Here is an 18,241-nt window from a genome sequence, read left to right on the forward strand (position 1 = left end):
CAGAGAGGGGCTGGCGTCGGTGCCTCTGTCCCACCGTGTTCTGCACCAACAGCTGGTCGGCACCTGTTATGGCGCCTTGTACATGGAGGTGCTTGGTAATTGTTTAGCCCGTAAATAGCAATTTAACCAAAAGCTTTACTTTTTCCCTTCCTTTAAAAAATTTTTAGAATCAAGTTTATTGATATAATTTACATACATTATAAAAGGACCTACTTAAGAGTTTTGACAAATGTGTGTGCACATGTACACCACCACAATCAAGATATAAAGATATCCATTACCCCCAAAAGTTCCCTCAGCGCCCTTTGCAGTCGAGCTCCACTCCTGGCCCCAGAAAACTATAAATTAGCTTTGCCTGACTTAGACCTTCCTGCAAAACGGTGTGCTTACTTACTCCCTCTCATACCTGGCTGCTTCTGCTCAGCGTGTTTGAGAGTCAACTGCATGGATCAGCAGTTTGCTCCCTTTTATTGCTGAGTAGTATTCCATTGTCTGGAAAGACTGCAATTTATTTATCCAGGCACCTGTTCAGTGACATTTGAGTTCTTTCCAGTTTTTGACCAACCTCGTGCTTTCATTTTACCAGAACTACTAGCCTGCTCGAGAGCTGTACTCACTTCTCCTCCCACTCAGTGCATGGGCGTGCCTGTGTTCCCACAGCCTAGCTGCTGTGTGCGATCAAACGTTTGGATTTTTGTCAACCTCCTCTTGTACCCCTCTTCCCCACCATTCACTCTGCACCAGAGCGGCCAGCCAGCAGCTCTTTATATAGGGTGGAAATTGATCTCTCAACCTGTGATAATGAAATGCAAAAATTTCCTCCGGGTCATGAGGGAAGAACTTTACCCTCTTTGGGCCTCTGTTCCCTCATTTGTAAAATGAGGGGATTGGGCTAGAAAAGCTCTACCTTCCCTGCCAACTCATCTATCATCAGTATCCGAGGAAATAAGAAGCGATTTTGCAAATGTAAGCATTCTCAACTACGGCCCAGCAGTGACACATCTCTCAGAGCACAGGGGCACCAGCACAGCTGGCTTCGTGACTTTGTTTTCAAGAGGGCTCAGGTTTGCATTTTTGGAGCAAGACTTCTTATTTCTCTAACCTCAGCTTGTACCCCTCTCCACCTTGGTCACTGTGCTCGGGCCATCTTTGCCTTCTTTCTTGAACATACCAACCTCAGGGCCTTTGCATGTACTGGTCCTGATTTCTAAAATGCTCTTTCTCTAGCAATAGCTGGCTCCTTTTTGTTATTTGGGTCTCAGCTCAAAGATCACCTCCTCAGAGCAGTCTTCCCCGACCAGCTACCCAAAATGCTCACCCCACCCCTACCCCAGCCATCCTGTACCTGCTTTCCCTTCATCCCTGCTCTCTTCTCTGAGAGGACCCGTGTTATTTGTTCCCACCTCCCAGTATCAGAATGCGAGTTGCTGCCTACAGGAAGGCAGCAGGAATTTGCCTGTCTTTTTCAGTGGTAGTCTCAGGACCCAAACAGTGCCTGGTGCCCACATGGAAGCAGAACTGATGACCCTCCCAAGAGCACCATACAAAATCTCCACATTCTTGTTTTTGCCGCATTAGTTTCTCATAGACTTACTACCATTCCTGTGTTTCAGTTTGGGCTATAAATCTTGGTGGGAACCAGGGACTCTGAGCTTTTTAATTAATAGCCTCAGAGAAAGAAAACATCCTCTGAGGCAGAAGTTTCTTTACTTGAATGCTTCATCTTCAAGCAGCATGGTCACTAAGAATCTTCTGAGAAAGATCGGAAGGCCCAGGGGTTCTTTTAAGATACCAGATTAAAAATGAGTCCAGATGCATGTTCAGAAACCCAGTTGTCAGATGTATATCTGAGCTGATTATGTCAACCCTTGCGTTCTCTTTCTGTAATCATAAAAAAGGTCTTACCATGTTATCTGTAAAAAATTATTGGGGTACCGGGTCTTTGAAGGCTCGGCACGCTCTCCCGTGGCCTCCAACCCTGGGTCTCCAGGGGGGCTAATTCACTGTCAAGTGAAGCTGTAATCCATCTTGGGGTTGCAGCCTGGCTGGCTAGGTTACCAATTTATTTGTCATTTCTCCTCTTTGGCAAAAATATTTTAAAGTTCCTGATTCTACAATTATGATTACTGTTACTTTATTTTTGGCTGCACCTCATGGCTTGCAGGATCTTCGTTCCCTGACCAGGGATTGAACCCGGGCCCCCTGCAGTGGAAGCGCAGGGTCCTAACCACTGGACCACCAGGGAAGTCCGGATTACTGTTATTTTTTTTTAACATCTTTATTGGAGTATAATTGCTTTACAATGGTATGTTAGTTTCTGCTTTATAACAAAATGAATCAGTTATACATATACATATGTTCCCATATCTCTTCCCTCTTGCGTCTCCCTCCCTCCCACCCTCCTTATCCCACCCCTCTAGGTGGTCACAAAGCACCGAGCTTATCTCCCTGTGCTATGCGGCTGCTTCCCACTAGCTATCTATTTTACGTTTGGTAGTGTTTATATTACTGTTATTTTAATTGAGCGTTAGACCCTAAACAGATCAGCGGTTCCCTAAGGATGGAGGTGGGGGGAGGGGATGGAATACAAAGGGGCAGAGGAGACTTTGTAGGATGAGAAAACCATTCTGTATCTTGACCATGGTGGTGATTATAGGTTGTACACAAATGCCACAATTCAGCAAAACTGCGCACTTAAAATTGGTGAAGTTTATTATGTTTAAGTTACACCTTAATAAATAAAAAAGAAGGGAAAAAAACTTGTGCTAGAAAGATTGTATTTCTACACAACGTGGCACTTAATAAATGAAAAAAGGAATAATCATGACCACAGTTAAAATATGGTTTAATAATATTTTGAGGTGGGCCTAGTTCCCAAGGTATGTGTAATAATTTCAAATAGCTGTAAATTAGATTTTGAGAAGAAAAGGCTGATCTTACTAAAATTTCTCCATTCAGTTCTTCTCTCCTGTTATCAGCCAGGTCAGTATCCCAAATAATTCTGCATATATGACAATCTATTCCATTATCAATGACAGCCAAAGAAAAATGTACAATCTTTTTTAAAAATTCATTTTTTTTCTTTTAGAATCTGAAATCTTCTATTCATTCAAACATTTTCCGGGTTCATATTATGTTCCAGGGATCATCCAGGGTGCAAAAGATTTAATGTCAAAAAAAGCCCTGGAGTTCCTGACCCCTGGGAGTTAGTAGTCCAGACTAGTGGTTTCTAAGTGGTCTGTGGAGGGCTTTAAAAATGATGAAGTTCTAAGTTACAGTAGGCCCAACATGGGACCTGGGAATCTGTATCGGAACCACTTTTTTTTTCCCCTCTATGGTGGGAGGTAGGGATTCCTTTTGTCTATTTTTTTCCAGATGGAAAACCAATCGTCCCAACTCTAATGATTGAATATGCCAATTCTTCCTTCATGAATTGTTAATGCTACTTCTGTTGTTTATATTTTTTATTTGGGGTCTAAATAACCCAGATTTTCATCCAAACTCCTTTTGGAAACAAAGCAGATGAAGCCTTGTAGGGTTAAATGACTCACGTGGGGGTGGACTTTTAACATTTTACCATGTTTCTTTGCTCTGACTTTGAGATGACCAACCCAGTATGTTCTACGATCAGGCCACAGTTCATATCTCTCCTTCAGTGCCTCATACCAGAGAATGCCCACCTGGTTCAGAGCCCAGGGAACACTAAAGGGCTTATCCACCTTTGCAGCAGGAGACCATTTATATTACATGCTGTTTCCTAGGGTCACAGCCAAGGCTACATCATCCATTGGACTTTCATTTTCAACTATCCCTCCTCATTCTCAATGATAAATACACCAGCTGGAGGGGGACAGCCAGAATGAGAAGATAATGATTCAACCACGTATACACTTGAAATCTGGACCCTCCTTACCGAGCCCCCACTAGAGGCACTTATTCTACTGTAATGAAAGTAGCAGAGAGACCCCCCCCACTGCTTGAGTAAAATCACTTATAACTTATTTATCACAAATGCTTAGAGTTTGAGAACGACATCTTGGTTGCACATTTTTCCCCTCTTCCCCACTCACCACCATTAATCATCCCTTGAAACTGAAAATTCCAACACTGTAGAATAAATCTTAGCCTCCTGCCACCCCACCCCTACCCCCCAGTCGGGCTGGCACATCTGAGTGCTTGATAAATGTACTGTAGTTTAAAGAAAATGGATGGGCGTTTTCTTCTTCAGCATCTCTTTCTTTTGTTTCCTTAGGAACTTGGTATTTCATTGGTCTGGTGTTTTGGAAGACCTATTACCCAAGTTCCCAGAAACCCAAAGCTCCAGATTCTGGCGTGATTTTGAGATCTCACAGGCTGAAAGAAATCCAAGGTGACCCTCACATTAGCAGCACATGGGCTGTCGGGCTGGAGGGCTTACAGGCACCACACGTGGGCACATGAGTCACAGCTCTCATCTTCAGCTCTCCTGCCTTCCGACCTCTCTTTATTAGGACGCCTCGGTTAGTTTCTGCTGGTGTTTCTGCCTCACCAGCGGCTTCTCGGGCGGGAATTTCCAATTGTTTTGATCACCATTCATTATTCGCATATCACAGGATATTGTACAAACGCCCTGTTATTCCTTTTCCCCACCATCCTATGTCTTTGTAAGGGAAGTAAATGCAAGGAAGGGGATTCACCAGGAAGTTATCTGTTCCCAGATGTGTCCAATACAGGTTAAAAGACTGACAAATGTAATTTACGGTTTCTTAGACGGGTCAGAACCTGCTGCCTCAAAGCTGGGTGTGGTTTCCTGGGACACTCTGCCCTCATCCACTCTCTCTGCCCAACGAAGATGAGCAGAATAGCTCCCAGCCAGGGACTGGACACAGCCTGGGCACCAGGAAATACATATGAAGACCCATGGGACGAATTCCCAGGATGTCGAGGACTCAGACTCAGCAACAAAGCAGTACGATTGTGAATCAGCGTGGCTGATCAGTCACAGTCTGCGTGGGAGTCAGATTCCAAAGCAAGCCCATAAGGAGATAATCACTTTCAGGGAAATAGCCCTGTCCTCTCTCAGGAAGACGTCACACTGCAGACCCACATCGCTCTCTCAAGGAGTCCATGGGGCTGTGGCTGGTGTCTGCTCCCCCACGGAGCAGATCCTTGCTTCTCAGACTGAGCACCAGATAAAGCACTGATTTGATTTTAGGGACCAGGTTTGCAAAATCCAATTTGTTAAATTGTGGATGCACATATCATGAGAGCTGGAGGAAGGGACACCAGCAGAAGGGCCGGCGATTCACCCTTCCACCCTGCATCCACCCCGTGGGGACACTCACACCATTTGCATGATTTCTCCCGCCTACTCCCTGCAGGAGGCAATTGCGGAATTCACAGAAGTTGAATGTACGTTTGCCTGTCTGTCTACTCCGTCAGACCCCATCAGTTAGTCAGCAATTTGAGGGCACCAAGAAAGGTCAAGGTACTCTGAAGATGCTGAGGTCAGCCATTAACTGTCTGGGGGTGGTCAAGGAAGATTTCACGGAGGAAACTTAAGATGGGTCTAGAAAAATGAATAAGGAGTTTGCCTATAGAGAAACAGGTGTCGGAAGGATAGGTAGAGAGAACGGCAGCGGCAAAGTCACAGGTGTGAAGACGACAGCTTCCTTATAGCCACTCCAGGGAGTTTGGTTTGGCCAGAGGGCAAGGAAATGTGGATAGAGGAGGCTGGAGACAGGGGAAGGGGCCAGGCCAGGAAGGGGCTTGGTTGCTGCCATGGAGTTTGGGCTTCACCCAGTGGGACCAGCATACCTTAGCAGCTTTGTGTAGTGGTGAAGAGCTTAGAGTCTAGAATCTGGCTGCCTGGGATCAATTCCTGGCTTGGTACCACTTACCAGCTGTGTCCTGTTGGGCATATTCCTTAGCTTCTCTGTGCCTTACTTTCCTTACCTGCAAACGGGGGTAATAATGGAATTCTCGTAAGGACTAAGTGAGTTAGTACCTATGAAGTGCTTAGAACGCTGCCAGGTAGTCAATCGATGTTAGCTGTTATTGTTGATATTAGTAATGATAGAGAGCACATTACAACTACTGCTACTGGGGCAGTACTGCTGGGGCGCTGTTGAAGGGTGTTAAGTCGGGAAACAACTGTAGCAGCAGCTAGGCTCTCAATCTAAAGCCCAGAGTCCTGGCTGGCTGGGCTGGACTCAGCGCGAGGCAGGTAAGGTGCCTAGGGGCAAACTTCATCACACTCAGGATTATGCAAGTGTGAGTGCTTCCTTAAATTTTCCACACCTCCCCTGCCCTGGCCTGGCCCTGCCCACCGACTGTTAAGGTCCTTCTACATGTGCTGACTCATGTGACTCCAGCATGCCTTTGAGGCTCAGAGAAGTGACCTCAAGTCCCTATTTGCTGAGCTCAGGAGGCAGCTGGGAGATTCTGGTTTGACCTCAGCACACTTGCCCTCCCCACCCCCCAGGGTACCACACTGAGCTGCCCTCCCGTAAGTTGCCAAAGCTGGTGGAATCAACCAGCAGAAGGGGAGGAAGTGCTGCCATTGTTATGAAGTACTTGGAGCTGTTGGCTGACACGGAGGGCCTGAGCATCAGCACCAACATAACCCATCTGAATGGGGCCTGCTGTGACGAGGGGGTGCCGGACTCTCACACTACCAAAGTCATAGTGTCATTAATCCAGTGGACCTGGGGCAGCAAGGCCTGCAGGCTGTGGAGGAATAAATGTGTAGACACGCTAAATCTCTTTGATCAGGTCTGTTTACAGACTGGTAAACTGAGGGGAAAGTCTCACCAATGGCAGGAAGACCAGCCTTCTGCCTGCCTGGAAATAGTTAATTTCCCACATTCACATTGAAAAGAACCACAAGGCAAGTTGCTGTTTCAGAAACCAATCTCCCTTTCTTGGATGAGAAGCCTTTGGAGTCTAGATACCAGGCCAGTCTTAATAATAACACTGAGTACTTAGTATGTGCAGGGTCCGTGCTTGCACTTGATAAGAATTTATAAATGCCCACAGCCACCCCACAGAGCAGGTTCTAATGTTAATCCACATTTTAAAGATGACGAAACCGAGGCTCAGAGAGGTCAAGTAACTTGCTCAGGCATGTATGATTAGTAAGAGGCAGGGCCAGATTTGTGCCCGAGCAGTCTGACACTGGAGACCAGCACATGAAAAATGGCTCGTCAGCAGAGCCGGCCCTGCCCAGGGAAGTCCACACATGGCCAGGAGCCTTGTGATGAGACTGGCCTATTATCATCAACAGTCACTCGAAAAGGAATAAAACATTTCCCAGCTGCTGGCTCTCTAGGGAATCTCCAGGATATCAAAAGGGAAAGGTATTTGTTTAAAATGCACTTTGTTTAAATAGGTGCTTCGTTTAAAAATAATTTGAAAATGTGGTTTGAATTTAAACTGAAGATTTAAAGTTCCCCGGAATTCAAAATGTTTGGGGCCTGGTTTTTCTTTTGTGTGATTTTTTTTGGCAGCATCTCTAGGCAAGGACCTGAGAAAGGGAACCTGGCGTGTTTGGCCGTCGATGGCTCTGTAGCTTTGTGAGCCTTGCCTGGGGACTGTGGGCATGGGAGGCAAGTGGCCAAGTTGGTGGCAGAAGGAAAGCAGCCATAATTCTGGAACAAAGCACTGGGTATAAAGGGCTAGTGCCAGGTCTTGGAAGGAAAGCATCCCCCAGAAGCCCCTGCCCGAGGGGCTCACTTCTCAAGGCCACTGTCAGTGAGATTCATGGGCGAAATCACACCTATGTTTAGGAGAATTCCCCAAACCCCATCTCCTGAATTTTCTTCCCCTTTACTTGGGCTGCAAGAATCCCAACCCAGACCTCTGGTTGGCTTGGCAGGAAATACCTCCTCCTGGAAAGAGACTCCCACCTGTCCTTCCAGGTATCTGAGCTGTAAAGCTGCTCGTTCATTGGTTTGGAGATCAGGCAGGACCTGATTGAGAAGGCACACCAATGCTCCCCCATAACCCTGTCCCCCTCCCCACTCCACCCACCTTACTCCCCTGGCTGGCTTGGGAAAAGCAGCCTCTTGTGGTAGCAGGGCAAATCTTTTTTCATTCTCTTTCTCAGAAGTAAAGGGAAGTGGGCTGATGGCTGCCCACACAGCATCCCCACAGAGAAGTTGAGTGTGGGGGCTAGGCCAAGCTGGGGGAATTCTTCAGGCTATTGCTGGAAGTATGGAGGAACAGGAGGTGACAGGACGGCGGATCATCCCATGCCCCAGCCCCAAACAGCATGTGCACCTCCCAAGTGAAGAACTAGCCTGCCATTCCAACACAAGAGCTTCATAGGCTCTTTAAAGGACAGGGCCACATTTTAAGCCCATACACTAAAAACACTGCAACAGTCAGTTAACACACCAGAAAGGATTGAACATCGACTACAGTTATAAATAAAGTGCCTGGGGGTGACCAAGTGCAACCTTGCATCAGGGTGAACTGGGACCCAGGCCTGCACTGGTGGGGCAGGGGTCAGGGCAGGGAAGAAGGCGCAGGAGGAGGACCAGGGCACGCACAACGGAAGCGGAAGGCCCGAAGACAACTTGGTGCTGCGATTGCAATGAAGGCTGACTTGGGCCACATGACTCAAGGTAATGGTGAGCTGCTCTCCAGGCCGGGTGCCAGCATACAGAGATGCACAAGGCTGGGCCCAGCTTCGGGGAGTCACACCCACGGACTTCAGAAGTCAAAGGACATCATGTTCTCACCCCTTCAGTGAGAGACCCATGGTTCCCTTTAAAATAGCTTACTATTTCCATAGCTCTGAGAACAATCATAGAGGACAATAAAGTTCAAAGAGCAATTTTAAATAAAAGGAACCATGGGCATTCTTAGTCAATCTGACTTGTTGGAATAGTTTATCAAAACAGGGACCGTTGTGTCCATCCATTCACTCCCTACTCTTAATTCCCAAACTCCCTAGGAAAGAAATTTATATGCAATGATGCAAGTTAATTTTCTAAAGTAACTGAATGATTCTCCAAAGTGGACACTAGCGATCAACTGTCTGCAGGGCTTGTGTTTTGAATTACTTTTTAAAGTGGTGATGGGTTTGCAGGGAGCCATCCAAACCTTCTGTTGTATCTTTCCCTTTTATGATCAAAGACACATGCCATATTGGAGATGTATGTTAGAGATGCATAACGAGGTCATGGGCCCTGTCTGGGCCACAATCTGGAGCAAATGAACACATCTATGTATAAACCCCTCTGGGACTGTGGCCATTTTAAGGCTTCTTGCCACGATAAGACCCGGACTTTAACATTTCACTCCACATGGAATGGAATTGTACTGGGTGGAGGGATGATTTCAAAGAGGCTCACAGAAGTAGAGAAATCTGCATAATAAGAGACTTTGCATGTGGGAATTGCAGAATTAAACAACAAATATAACTGAGTTTATGACCACTGCAAATAAGTCAGGATGATATGCTAAATTGCCACAGGGCCAGTGTAAATCACATTAACATTTTATGAAATGTTAAAAAGATTCATTTTGCCAGACCTTGAAGTGTGAGTCATGATGAACTTGAAAGTCACTGAGGATCACAAGGACAGATGGGGAAGAACCAAAGGAGCAAAGTTAAAAAACCCATCTGTATGTGTGCTCAGGGACACGAACAGAATGAGGGCTCTTCCCCTTCTCCGTCTGCCAGAAGTTCAGAAGTTACTGAAGTTCCCATTTCTTTAGTGTTCCCTGAGTCCTTTGCCAATGGTCTCTCCTTGCCATCAGAGATTAGCTGTTCAAGTTTCTCTGATAAAAAGCTAGCAGGGAGATGGTTAAATAAGAATCTATACTCATCCGGCCTAACTGCTTCTTCTTTTTTTTTTTTTTTATAGATTTATTTAATTTATTTATTTATTTTTGGCTGCGTTGGGTCTTCCGTTGCTGTGCGTGGGCTTTCTCTAGTTGCACGAGCAGGGGCTGCTCTTTGTTGCGGTGCGGAGGGCTTCTCATTGCGGTGGCTTCTTTTGTTGTGGAGCACAAGCTCTAGGCACACAGGCTTCAGTAGTTGTGGCACACGGGCTTCAGTAGTTGGGGCACACAGGCTTAGTTGCTCCGTGGCATGTGGGATCCTCCCGGACCAGGGCTCGAACCCATGTCCCCTGCATTGGCAGGTGGATTCTTAACCACTGCGCCACCAGGGAAGCCCTAGGTCTAACTGCTTCTTGACTGCAGAGACCCAACCTCCTGATCACTTAGGGGGACAGGACTGGGGAGTGTGGGCCAGCCCTATCCCAGGGGCCAGGGCTGCAGTCAACTGGGAATACATCCTTCTGTTTAAACCTCTTGTTTTAGGGAGTAGGGGTTAGTACCTTTTGTTGTTGTTATCTCCAGCAATCTTTTAATATTTTTATTTAAATTTTTTTCTTCCAGTTTTATTGAGATATAATTGACATACAGCATTGTAAGTTTAAGGTGTACAATGTAATGATTTGACTTACATGCGTCATGAAATGATCACCATGATAAGTCTAGTTACCATTGTTTCCAGCAACCTTAAAGACAGGGGTGGGGGTGGGGGTGATCCATCCACATAGCCTGACTTGGAGAGTAAGTCTTTGAATGAAGCTCTCTCAAACGACCATGGGCCAGTCAGTACAGTGATTCCTCCAGCAAACCACATAACCCCATGGTAAAACAGGTCAGCAAAGGAAGCCTGCACACTCTAGGAGATATCTGGGGCCAGAAAGACACATGCTTTCTTCATCCAGAGAGGTCAGGACAGCCCCCAGGAGGTGTCATGTCAATGAGGAGGGCCATTATGGAAGGTACTATGTCAACAAGGACAGTCGTTATGGAAGGTGTATGTCCACGAGGATTGCTGTTACAGCAGGTATTAACATGGGAGGCGTTAAATCAGTAAGAATGGACATTATAGGTGTTCAGCCATCACGGACGAAATTATATCAACAAGGATGATCATTATGGAGGGTGTTACATCAACTAAGATGGCCGCTATTGGCACCTGGACAGTGCCAGTGGTGGCACTAGCTAATGATCTTAAGATAATTATGCCATAAATTCAGGGAGGTTGAAAAACTGAGTTGAAGGACCGAGAATGCTGAGCTAGGGGTTTTGAGGAGGCACATTGTGTCTGCAGGTGGAAGAAAAAGTAGATGGTTACTCCTGAAAGGGAGAGAGGCTGTGGTTCAGAGCACTTTCCCTTTCATGACCCGTATTCCTTCCTCACAGCAGGAGTTGGTCCTGCTGCTAAGTGCTATTGCCAAGGAAGGAAGAGGAGGATGGGAACAAAGCTCAGTTAGAAAATCCCAGAGTAATGAGGCATTTAATCATCATTCAAACTACATTCTGCTTCGCGCCTATGGCTGGTCTCCAGTCATGAATCATAAATTGAAGGATTGCTCTTCATCACATTTTTCCAGATAGAGGATCACTTTGCAAGCTGTCTTTTCAGAGATGGTGGGAGAACACTTTTATTTTATTTATTTATTTATTTTACTGGGGTATAGTTGTTTCACAGTGTTGTGTTAGATTCTACTGTACAGCGAAGTGGAGTTCCCCGTGCTATACAGCAGGTTCTTATTAGTTATTTATTTTATACATATTAGTGTATATATGTCAGTCCCAATCCCCCAATTCATCCCAGCCCTTGGTGTCCGTACATTTGTTCTCTACATCTGTGTCTCTATTTCTGCATTGCAAACCAGTTCATTTCTATCATTTTTCTAGATTCTACATACATGCGTTAATATACAATATTTGCTTTTCTCTTTCTGGATTACTTCACTCTGTATGACAGTCTCTAGGTCCATCCACATCTCTACAAATGACCCAACACTTTTAAAATATCAAAACAACACCATGGGATTACTGGTGATGAATGACACAGCCGTACTTCTGTTCCAGGGCCTATCTTAGGGTTTTGCTATGATGTTCCACAGACCTCAGACACCAGAACACCTGTCCTCCTCCTTCTCTTTTCCTGCCTGTGGAAGGTATTCTCCATCCTCAACCTTTATTGCAGTTCTCATACATACATCTTTTGCTGTACTTACCACACTGCATATTGTCTCAAACTCAAATGCTTTCAGGGCCTAGGCAGGTAATATAAATGAGAAAAGCCAACATAGTGAGGAGGGTCTTTATTGAATCAGAGGGTACATGCTCTACTAAATATATTGTAATTCAGCTTTTTTCAAAACACATCAAACAGAACTGGGCCAAGGCCCTCAGGCCACCCATTTGTAGCTCCTGGTTTACATGTTTGAATCCCTTCTGGGTGGTGAGCCCCCACAGAGCAAGGGACTAGGGTTTTCTACCTCTCAATGTCCAGCATCCAGCACAAGGGGCCTCCAACATCTGGGGAATGAATGGAATCTGTTACCAAATAACCCAAGACTAGGCTAGATCTTTTCAAGACAGTCTAGGCAAAAATCAGATTCTCTAGGCCTGCTCAGTGCTAGGCCCTAACAGTGGATAGCGGGGGGTGGGAAATGCAGCAAATTGTTTTTCAAGAAAAGCTGCTCCAGGTGGAGAAGGCAGTTTTGGTCATTAGTTCCTTGATTCCCAGTGACTTAATATTTCTACTCCATCCCTTCTATACACCAAATTCTTGCAGGAAGCATCTGTAGACTTTTTTGAAGACAGAATCATTGCTATACCCATAGCTGGCTTTAAATTTTGTTTTTAAATTTAAAACTATTTTTAAGACAAAACTGTGGTGATAGAAGGCAATTCAATGGTTTCCAGGGGCCAAAGGGCAGGGCCTCTGCCTGCAAAGGGGTCTGGAGGAACTTTGCAGGGTGATTGAAACGTTGTACCACCTGACAGCACTCATCAAACAGTGCAGTTGAGTGGTGAATTTTATGGTATGTACATTATATTTCAATAAAGTTGAAAAATATATTTTACTTTTAGATAAAAAATACATGAAGCACAAAGTAAAATATGCAAGCATATCTCTATAAGGCACCCCTATGTTATTTCATTTCACTTTGCCAAAGGGTGGCATACCATCCTCACTGTTCTGAATCTTGTGTTTTCCCCTCAAGAATATATTTGGGGGGGTTATGCCATGTCTGTACACCGAGAGCCACCCCATTCTTTTAAATGGCTGTGTAGCATTCCACTGTTTGGATGTACCATCGTTAATTTAACCAGTCTTCTAATCATGGACATTTGGCTTGTTTCCAGTCTCCAGTTACCAGGGAAAGGAGAAGAAGATGCTTATCTGGAGTTTCAAGGTGCCAGTGGGACATACCTTCCTTGGTGTCCCACGGTTCCTGGCTGGAACTGGAATTGTATTCCCACAGAAGCAGAGACCAGGGAGGCTGGAAGATGTTATTTCAAGGGTTTGGCTGCATTGTGTTGGGATGGGCTTCTGCAAAATGACCCAAGCACTGTCTACAATTTGGAAAAAACGTCTTCTTTGTTGTGATAAGTTGAGAACTTGCTCCTGACAGCCCACGGCTGAAGTGCCTGATAAGACTGTCAGCAACTTCAGGGCAGTTGGGCAATCCTCTACCTCTCAGCAGGGATGAAAGCAGAGGCCCTGCCAGACTCCACAGAATATCCAGCTCTGGTTTCATGGCCTGGCACACTCCAACCCAGTCTCGGTTTATGACACCTGCTCACGGACAGCTGTAATCTTCGGAAGCCCACTAGGAAGTTCTTTTCACTTCTCATGTGTAATTGGGCCTGATGTTTAAGTTACATAAAACCGGTCTGGTCAGTTCCTTGGCTAAAAGGAAATGTGTGTGTTTGTGCGTGTGCGTGCATGCATGCACGCACGCACTGGCGCGCGCTGGTGCTCACCTGCAAACAATTTTTAAAAACATGTTCTAGTGTCATTGAGAACAATTTCTTGCAGTTTTTAATCCAGCAGTTTCGATTCTAGGAGCTTCCCCTTCCTCATAAGGGCCCAAAGCTGACCGCACTGGGATAGTGGCTGAAGCATAGTATGTAGTAGCAGAGGCTGAAACAACCAAAATGTCTCCCAAAAGCAACCTGGTTACACAGACAATGGCCTGGCAGTTTGGTCCATGTTGTCTGCTGTTGAAAATTTCAATGTTCTTCTTGGGCTCAACTCAAATGATCAAAGTAATAACAATTATTAAGTGAGGGATCTGTTTGAGGCTGGACACTGTGCTGAGTGATTTACAGACGTTATTTTCATTGGGTCTATGCCTCGAAGATACTCCAGGGCCCCACTCCAGTAAGACTTGTCAGCAGGGCGGTTGGTGGTAAAGACAGCCCATCACCACAGGCTAAGTCCTCCCGAGACAGTGTCCCCAGCTGCCTGGGGCCTCCAGCATAGCGTAGACTTCTAGCAGGAGGAGCAGCATTTGATAACTTCACCCTCTGTGCTGCTGGCTCTTGAACTCTCCTCCGTGGCTGGTGTGCCACTGTGCACCAGAGTTAGGCGTCTGTCTGGGTCCAGGAGATGCCCTTCACACTCAGGGGCTTCATCTCACCATCTCTGCATCCTCCACGATGTCCTGGGACCTCTCACCAAATGTTTGTGAGTTGTTCTCAGGTTAAAAAATGTTTCAGCCAAACATCCTTGTTTGAAATAGCTTGATGTCCCCACCACCAGCCCAATGATGGAAGATAAAGCATCTGCTTGAAGGAATTTGGCACGTGCCTGGACATACACCATCCTAGCCCAGCTCTCAGCTGGACCAAAAATTGTCAAGTGTTGAGAAGTCTCCTCATGGCTCCAAGCATTGTGTGACATTACTTGGAGATGGCCAAGTGGGCAGACCCCAAAACAAAAGCAACAGCCTGACTTGAACTCTGTGTAATTTTTGGATGCAGAAAGTTGATGAACTCAATTCTGGAGACTGTCTTATTGTCCCAGCCAAAGGCAGCACGTAGGCACCCATAAGTTTTTACAGAAGTGGCACATTTCCCCCAGAATGCTTTGGTTGTCTGCCATTGAGGGTAGGGAATATTTGCACTTCACTTAAAACAAAGAAAGTTATACCATTTGTGCTCATGGAACAGTTATAATTTGTTTTTTCAAAATATTTCCGAATTTAGTATTTAAAGATGTTCACAGTCTAGGGTGAGGTGGTTAATGGCCTCATAGTATACTGTTGAGCTGCATTTCCATCTGGCAGAATGGACGGCCCGTCCAAGAGCACAGCCTCTCCCCGGCAAAGTCAGACTAACAAGGCTCTCAGGGGTGCCCTTGGCTTGGGCTGTACTCAGGAGAGAATTGAAAAGTGCAGATTATTTTTTAAGTACAGTAACTGAAGAAAGAACTTTATATTTTATAAAAGTTTGTGAAGTATATGTCTGTAAAACAAATTCTGATTTTCTACTGTATTCTATCACAAATTCAGTATTACTGTTTAGAGAAATCCAAACCAAATGAACCAAGCTGGGATATTGTGAAGCAACGTGGTTCACATGGGAGAATGTGCAGGACAATACAAAGTCCTTGTCATGATCATCACGGCTACCAGCAAACCATCCTTCACACAGGAGGGCTCTGCTGGCTACATTGTAGGCCAGATACTTCTGGTGTAACTTCTTCCTTCCAGTCTTTTTTCCTATGACTGGAGTCACACTGTACATACACACACTACTTTACACCTTGCTTCTTTTGCTGTATCGCCATAATTTTCTAGTTTTTCCCTTGCAAGTATCCAGGAGTGGGGTTGCATTCCCGAAAACCCACCCACACCCCCATCCACTTCCTCCTGGAAGTGGACCAGCAGAGACTTATAAGCATGTTCTACAGAATGAAGATCCTGGGCCCTGGGGTGAGTAAGAGAACCCAGACCACCAAGGAGGTGTCTTCCACACCCTGAAGGGACACAGAAAGCTGTGGCTCCATCTGTCAATCCACACTTTCTTTTTTCTACTTTCTAGTTTTGCCAGTCCACACCCGCAGTCACTGGGACTGTGCGTCCCTCCTCCTCTTCTGTCTGATTTGCATCAGATTTGGAGCCAGAAGATCTGGGCTTTAGACCTTCTTGCTCTTGCCACCTTCTCACAGTGACTTGAAGGAGTCATCTAACGTCTATAAGCTCGTACCCCCTCCTAGAAGGAACTGGCCTTGACCTGGATTATCCATTTGTTTATTCCACAGATATTTATTAAGTGCCTGCTATGTGCCAAGCACCATTCCAGCCACTTTCCTAATGGGGATTGGATATGACCCTGCCTGAGCTCTTCCAATAGCTTGGGGGTCTCCAGAAGATCCACAAATCAGCTCTGATGTAAATCAGCTCGTAAGACATTAGGGCTGGTGGTTCCTCCGCACGGTCCAAGCCCCTACATGAAAGACTGGAAAACTGAGGCCTAAGGAGACAGGGCAACTTTTCCTAAGTCATAAGGCTAACTGTTGACAAGACCTGAAGTTAGAACCAGGTGTCCTGACCCTTAAGTCTGGTACTCCTACCACTCTGCCCGCGACAACGATGACTTCTTCCTGGGTTCCCATCTATACTACATTTCAGTCTCCCTTTCAGTTGGATAGAGCCATGCCACTGAGTTCTAGTCAACAGAGTGGCAGCAGAATTGATATGAAACAAATTCCATTCCTGGACCATAAAACCCTCCATGTAAGACCCCTCCTGCTCTTTTATCTTCTATCAGTTTGATATGGATGAACACAGAAGCCACACTTCTTGAAGATGGTGGAGTCAGAAAGTGGAAGGAGCCTGGGTCCCCATATCACTGCTTGGAGGAGATCCCCTGTTTAGGACCTTCTGTGAGTAAGAAATAAACATCTATTGCGTTTGAGCCATTAGACACGTCTGGGTCTGTGTTATAGCAGCTCAAAGGGTGTTACACCTTAACTATTAGACTTATCAACGTAAAAAGTCACAAAGAATTAATCAGTCCTCAATACAAACATGAGGAGCTATCAGAGTGCAAGCCCGTCTTCAGCCTTCTCAATACACAGTGCTCATGGCATTCTGATCACGGAACTGAAAGTAAATATTTGAAAAGAAATTCAAAATATTTCCCTTGCCTAAAGTTTATGATTAGTTTCAACTGGAAAGAATAAAGAAAGGAGTAAATTGCAGCCTGGGGTGGTTAAGAGCCTGTACTCTGAAACGAGACTGCCAGATTTACAGATGGCACTACCACCTATTAGCTGGGCTCTTGGGCAAGCTGCTTCCCCTATTACTCACTTTCTTCTATTTGACATTTTCTGTACAAATGCTTTGACCCAGTAACTCCTCATCCAGGAATTTCACTTACAGATAAACTTGTCCATATACCCAAAAAAGTCAGCTGTAAAGATGGTCAGTGAGGCTCTGTTCATAGCAACAGAAGATTGGAAACAATCCATTAACAAGTGGCTGGTTAAATATAACATGATGCTCCCACAACAAGGAATATTATGCAGCCGTCAAAAAGCATGGCAGCTCCGTATGTTCTGGTATGGAGTTAGAACCAAGATGGATTGCTACATGAAAAAAATCAAGATGCATATGGGACACATCCTATACTATATACTATATTTGTGCTCCTTTTTGTGTAAAGAAGGGAGGTATGTATATTTGTAAACTTGTACATGCTCAGGAACAATGCACAAGAAACCACAGCTGCCTCTGGGAGGAGGCCTGGGGTCAGAGGTAGAAGGGGACATACTCCCCTCTCCCCACCACAGATCATTTTGTACTATTTGAAACTTTGTTACCATGTACAGGTAATTCTTTTTCTAAGTACAGTTTTTATATTGTTTACATATTAAAAACATATACACATTACCATATGATCCAGCTATCCCACTTCTGGGTATTTATCCAAAGATACAAACACACTAATTCTAAAAGACACATGTACCCAGATATTCATAGCAGCATTATTTATAATAGTTAACATATGGAAACAACCTAAATGCCCACTGATGGAAGAATGGATAAAGAAGATGTGATATATATGTATAGATAGATAGATAGGTACACACACACAGACACAAACAATGAAATATTAGTCAGTCATAAAAAGATGAAATCTTGCCATTTGCGATAACATGGATGAACCTTGAGGGTATTATGCTATCAGATGGAGAAAGTCAAATACTGTATGATTTCACATATATGTGGAACATAAAAAACAAACAAACAAAAAACAAAATAAATGAACAAACCAAACAAAAAAAACCATGTACATTCAAAGAACAGAGTAGTGGTTACCAGAGGGGAAGGGACGGGGTCGGGGGTTGGGGGGCGCAAATGTGGAAAATGGGATCAACTGCACGGTGACAGACGGAAAATAAATTTTTGGTGATGAGCAC

General features: G+C 45.1%; 1 protein-coding gene across 2 annotated transcripts in view; it reads right to left on the reverse strand.

Moving 5' to 3' along the window:
* CDCP1 (CUB domain containing protein 1) overlaps window positions 1-18,241 on the reverse strand; it is a 58,044-nt gene that overhangs the window by 34,011 nt on the left and 5,792 nt on the right. The window lies entirely within an intron of this gene.

The sequence above is a fragment of the Delphinapterus leucas genome, chromosome 10 (assembly GCF_059928025.1).
Source record: "Delphinapterus leucas isolate spDelLeu-1000000601 "Yukka" chromosome 10, BTC_Dleu_Yukka2, whole genome shotgun sequence".
NCBI classification, from domain to species: Eukaryota; Metazoa; Chordata; class Mammalia; order Artiodactyla; family Monodontidae; genus Delphinapterus; species Delphinapterus leucas.